The following is a 6000-nucleotide window of genomic DNA, read 5'->3' as shown; positions in this document are numbered from 1 at the left end:
CAGTCAAATTATAATCTGAGGAAGAAGTCGAGACGAAAGCAAAAGTTGTAATTTTTTAATAAAAAATCTATTATCAAAGTAACTTTGCTTTTAGGTAAAAATTCGTTTTATGGTGAAAATTCAGTTTTTATCTCTTTTTATATCTTACATTTTGTCTCGGGGATAGGAATTCGGACTTGAGCTGGAGATGAATGAGAATTATTTCGAAATTCTAAAAATGTGTTAATGTTTCTGAAAAGTTGGAAACTCGGAGCCCAATCGTTCAAGATTCATTTTTAGCGCATTTTCCCATTTATGGAAAAAATACCCTATTGTGCTCGTCATGTCCGTCTGTCTGTCTGTCCGTCCGTCCGTGACTTCACGTTTTCGTCGACGAGAAAATGCGCTCTCTGTCGCTAACTGCAATGAGTAGTTATATTTTTTTGTTCAAGGGATTCGTACTAACACAAATAGGGGAACGACCAGCCTTATGCTCCGTAGATTTATTACACTCGGCTTAGAGCTACTCTGGATCTGTTTTTGCACTAAATCAAAATCAGTGACTGGCTGTTATCTTCATGTCAAGGTATACTGTGTCTATAAGTTGCCTGAAGGGTACATTTAATGATTTAATGCCTAGGGCCGGAAAAGGAAACGGAGATTCTGATTTACCTATTCACCGAGTTCTGGGCGGTGATGTTTTTGTCATTTTTATTTAAAAAAAGAAACACAGATAAAACGGCAACAAATGCAAATAAGTTGAACAAATATAATTTCCGTGAAAGACATTGTATTGCAAGGAATAATATATTGTAATTTTATTGGGTGTGGGCAGCATTTGCACAGTTGTTTCTCTGGCCAGCGTCCAAGTTCAAGTCTCCTTTTCATGCATTTAACTGAAAATTTTTCTTCAGATAAGCCTACGGTTTTTCCATGGTATTTCAGCCCATTGTTTTTGCATATACTTATACAAACGCAAAGAGTTCACGTTTGAACTCGTCTTGTGTTTCTTCATCATTTTTACCAGTGAACAGGTATAATGCCTGCTTCTTCTTTAAATACTCCCTCCAAATCGCAAATAGTTTCGTTTTGATTTCTCATCGGGATTTGTTTCGCAAACCTGATTTTAAAATCATCTCAACATTATCGTCATCTGATGAAAAGTTACATATTTTTTTGTTTTTCTTCTTCGAAACTTTGTTGATATTATCGTGATTTTTTAAATGTTTTGGCCAAAATCACTCCAATCATAGGAGAAAGTTTTCATAAAATTCAACAATATCATTATTTTGTGAAACATAAAAAGCAGCCATAATACACAAAAAATCCTTGAAAAAACACTGGTATATAATATATTTTACACTCTTTTATTCAACCAGTTTTTTAATAATTGTGTTTGGTAAAAGTTTGGTGTGAACAAACTTCACGACTTTCTCACTATGAACACGGAGCAGCACTGCATGGAGTGCTGGAGAAACATGGAATCAAACGCAAACATTGTCAACAATCAAGCTAGTAGTGCTACCCATCCAGTGATGCATGAACTAAGCCGATAACTCATCACAAGATTGCTCTACAGCACATGAACTTTTTCTAACTTTGGGCCAATGTTACACGTGAGGGGTCAATTTTACCCTAGCTAACTGCACCCAAGTCATACATACACCTTAAATACAGTACAAGGTCAACCGAGAAATTGTTTTGCGCGCACTGCAGTTACTGGCCTGTTCATATGTGCGAACAGCGATTACTGGTGAGTAATCGATTACTGGGGAGTAATCTATTAGTGGCGATATTACTGGTAAGTTTTTACGCGCGCACAGCAGTTATTTGTCTAATTAATTTTTGCACTCACTTAGCGGTTACTGGCGTCGTTTTGTCCCAAAAGGTTATTGGTGAATTTTTACCTGTGCAAAGCAGCAATTGAGCTATTTTTTCACGCGTGCATTTAGGTTACTTCTTTCCATAGTCTATATTCACCAGCGCAGTCGGTTACTAGTGGATAGACCACAGCTTTTTCAATTTTATGGCTGCCTGGCTTTGCATTAACAAACAAATGTTTGCCACAGTTTTTCATTTGAAAAAAACGGTGCCAACGGCATTGTATTTCTAATTAATCGCCAGTGGCCGATGTGCCAAGATGAACAGTGGCAGTATCCGCTGTTTTCTGTTGGATACAAAGTGGTGTAGCGGTGAACACAGTGGCTGAGGCCGCTGAACTGTGGTGAACACAGTGGCAGTGGCCGCCGTTATGAATGCTCACCACACCTCCCTTGCAGAGTTTCTGAGCCGAGCTTTTATGGTTAGGCCATCAATTTATTGATCGATGATAAATGGACGTGACACTTACCTCAAGATAAAGTGCTGCCATTCCATTATCATTTCGGGAATTCAAACAAAGAGAAATGGACCTCGAATCTCCTTACTCTTGATGATTCTCTACTGCTTTATTTGCATACAATAATGTTGCTCGATAATGTGTGAAGAGGTTTTTGCTGCACAATTGGGCAAAAACTTATAATAGTGAAATCTCTTAACAGTGTTATATCAACTATTGTAATTAATTCTGCCATTAGCGTTGTTTAGACCATCAGTATTTTAGTTTTAAAGCATTTGAAAATGCTGTCACTAGTTTTAAGATTTTCAGTTATGAATGTTGTAACTGTTATTTTAATAAATACAGTACTGAAAGCTTTCACGGCCATTTTTATACTAACCGTTGTGATTGCTGTTGCTATTGTTTTCACACTTGTTATTGTGTTTCCATAGATTTCAACAATTTATTTAACAATAACAATAAACAGCACTACAATAGACTGCGCCCTTGCCACCCTTGCCTATACGAGATGATTCTCGCGCGGTTAAGTTGACATTTACCTGTGTACAACGTGTACACAGGAACAGTACCTGTTCCTGTGTGCCAGCGTGGTATTGTACTGGCATGTACACACATGTGCCAGCGTGTTATTGTGCTGGCATGTACACACGTGTGCCAGCGTGTTATTGTGCTGGCATGTACACACGTGTGCCAGCGTGGTATTGTGCTGGCATGTACACACGTGTGCCAGCGTGTTATTGTGCTGGCGTGTTTAGATTTCTTTCGGATTTCAATTAACGTTTTCCTCACACAAAATACTGAGATTTACATATTAATGTGCCAGAATTGCAGCTAGGCTGTTTTACTGAGTCCATGTTGTGAATAGAACCATTTGACTAATATCTGAAGGCAAGTTACTAATTATATACAAATGATTCGCAATGACTGGACAATAACATTTGCGATTGGTCCTCTAAAACTATCTTAATAATTTCAACTTGAATAATCCCCTGTAATTAAGCATGAAGATAATGCAATGTTTGAAGTAGACAACTCAATTATACGTTATATTATCGTTAATTGCGTTAAAATTGGTGCTATTGGTTCGGCGATTCATTGTGAAATAAAAAAAATTGGAGTATGTGAAAAATATATCTGCGACATTATAGGCATAAATTCTGACGTGAATGTCTGGAAGTCCATTTTATTAATCAAACAAAAATTCATTATTTTACCTAATAACTGTATGGCCATGGATCAAACGGGTTCCGATGTTACATCACCTGCATGGTACAAATTATAAGTTATGTGTAAATGTGGTACGTAACTATAGTGTCGAAAGGAACATTTCTTATCCGTTCCATGGTACCTGCAGGATTATGATATTAATATACAGTATTGCCACCAGTATTAGGAGGTGCATGAACTATGTACCGGTATCATGGTATTTCATATCAATTTTGCAATGCCTACCTGGAATCGCATTCGGTATTCGTTAAAATTTACCCAAAAAATGATTAAAAACTTCAGTTTGAACATCGTGTTGATCGGTCTTATTTGAACTTCATTTCTTAATCCGACACACGAGGGTCATACAAAGAAAGAAGAGACCTTCAAGTGTCAACGTCCATCATCCAGATTTGGTTAAATAGATTTAAGCAGAAGATTTTAGCTACGTTCCGCAATCGACACTCCAAGTTAATGATGCCCTCTAAGTTAACGTTCTAATAGATCGATCAATGATGAGAGCTTTTGGAAAGAAATGCACTCACTTTTAAGTGAAATAATGCGTTTGGCAGCAATAAAATATCGTCTGCACCGGACAAGGCTTTCAGTCTAAAAAGTCAATTATTGAAACTAGCAAGACTTTCCAGACTCACCCAAAATAGTAAATTATTTCTAATGGAACACAATGACTGCACTAAAGCAGGAGAACTTCAATACTCTAACTTTCTTGGAGTAATATCAAAAGTGTGAGCTTATTTTAAGTTCACACTAACTTCTGAAAGACAAGTAAATTGTTTAGTTTCATCAATAAGCATCCAATTTTAAACTGCGTGAATGAATAAACGTACTGAGTATGAGTGAATAAATACACAAAGAAATGTAGTCGAATAATTACTTGGTTGAAGAAGGTTCTAATTTGATTGAAGAGTTACTATATAAGTTTGAAATCGTGCTTTCTTCCTTGCAGTATTCAGATTTAAGCTCGAAGATGGACTTTGAACAATATTAAGATACATAAAACCCTGACAATTCAGTAATATTTTTGTATGTTTGACCACAAAACATATATTTTTAGAGCTCGCTTCCATGAAATCTCAATCCTTACTTACCAACAAGTACATTAATTTTTCTACAGCGAATTCTTGATCATTACTATGATTTCAAATTGCAAATAATTTCCAAATAAGACGCAATTCAACTCCAATGGTATATTCATGTTAGCACTAATGAGTGTCTCCAATAAAGTGATCTTTCGATCTTCTTATGATTGATAAAAAGCATGAAATAACTTACGACGTTTATAAATTATTCGCAATTAACACTAGTGATTATTTCCCCATGACTCCCATTGTTGCAGCCTCCAGGCTTATTTCAATTCATGGAAAAGCTTTTATAGTTTCCTCGAATTTATCTATAATTAGTTAGACAAATATTGCCTCTGAAGACTTGGAACTCCTAAGCAGAATTACGAGGAATAATAATTACTCAGCAGATGACCTAAAATACAATAGAGGGTAAATTATATTTGTGTAATCGAGAGTATGATATTTAAACCGAGTTATATGAAATACAGATGGGATCAAAATTCTCGTAATGAATCAAAATAAATAGATTTATAGAATGAAACTAGGTCGTTTGCTGGGGCATTCAAAACTTTGAAAATTCTTCAGTTTATTTAGCTCAATTAAATAGCGCATCAAATAACAAATGTGCGTTCATAATATTAGCAGCCAGTTTTAACATTTAAATTTACTAAAGTATGAAGTTTCAATGAACCATCTAGATTCTAGTTGTATAAATTATGTTACATTGAAAAATTTTCAAACTAAACTAATTTTTTACCTAAACATAACATATAGTGATCTTGGCGTTGAAGTGTAGGCCTGATGTGGCCTGTCGCCGATTCTTTTCCTTTTCGAGCCTTGTTCATAGAAGATCTAAACTCGTGTCATTTGACCGGATCTTTTCATGACTGGCGATAGTTTGAAGAAGCTACTAGACTTCCACCGGGTTCGATATGGTGCTAGGCATTTCAAATCTGAACATATATTTTTCCATAGCTTTATCTAGTCTGTTCTGCACATAGTAAATTTTCAACTAGACATTGATTGCACCTAAATATTTTAATCACTTTTTATATTGGTTTTCCATAGCCATGCAGTAGCTATAACGGCGGAGCATTAGGCATATATATATACGTTAGGAGAGAACAAAGAACATAGAACAAAGGCTTAATTGCATGCTCTGCGTCAGCGATTCTTGGTTCTTCTGAACAAAGGCTGCTTTCTTTTATTCAGTAGTTCAGCCTGCGAAATAATTCAACATTCGATGTGCTTAACTTATGCTTTATTTAAGAAACAATGCAATGGATAGCAGAAATATATTTTGCGCACCAATCAATAGAAATCGAAATAAATTTAATATGATGACCGTTCTAATAAGAATGCAGTTCAGCCCCGAGGCAGGTTTCCGGCTGC

Source organism: Hyalella azteca, unplaced genomic scaffold (assembly GCF_000764305.2).
Source record: "Hyalella azteca isolate HAZT.00-mixed unplaced genomic scaffold, Hazt_2.0.2 contig10333, whole genome shotgun sequence".
In the NCBI taxonomy this organism is placed as follows: Eukaryota; Metazoa; Arthropoda; class Malacostraca; order Amphipoda; family Hyalellidae; genus Hyalella; species Hyalella azteca.
The sequence above is the reverse complement of the archived record's forward strand: the minus strand, read 5'-3'. Positions refer to the sequence as shown.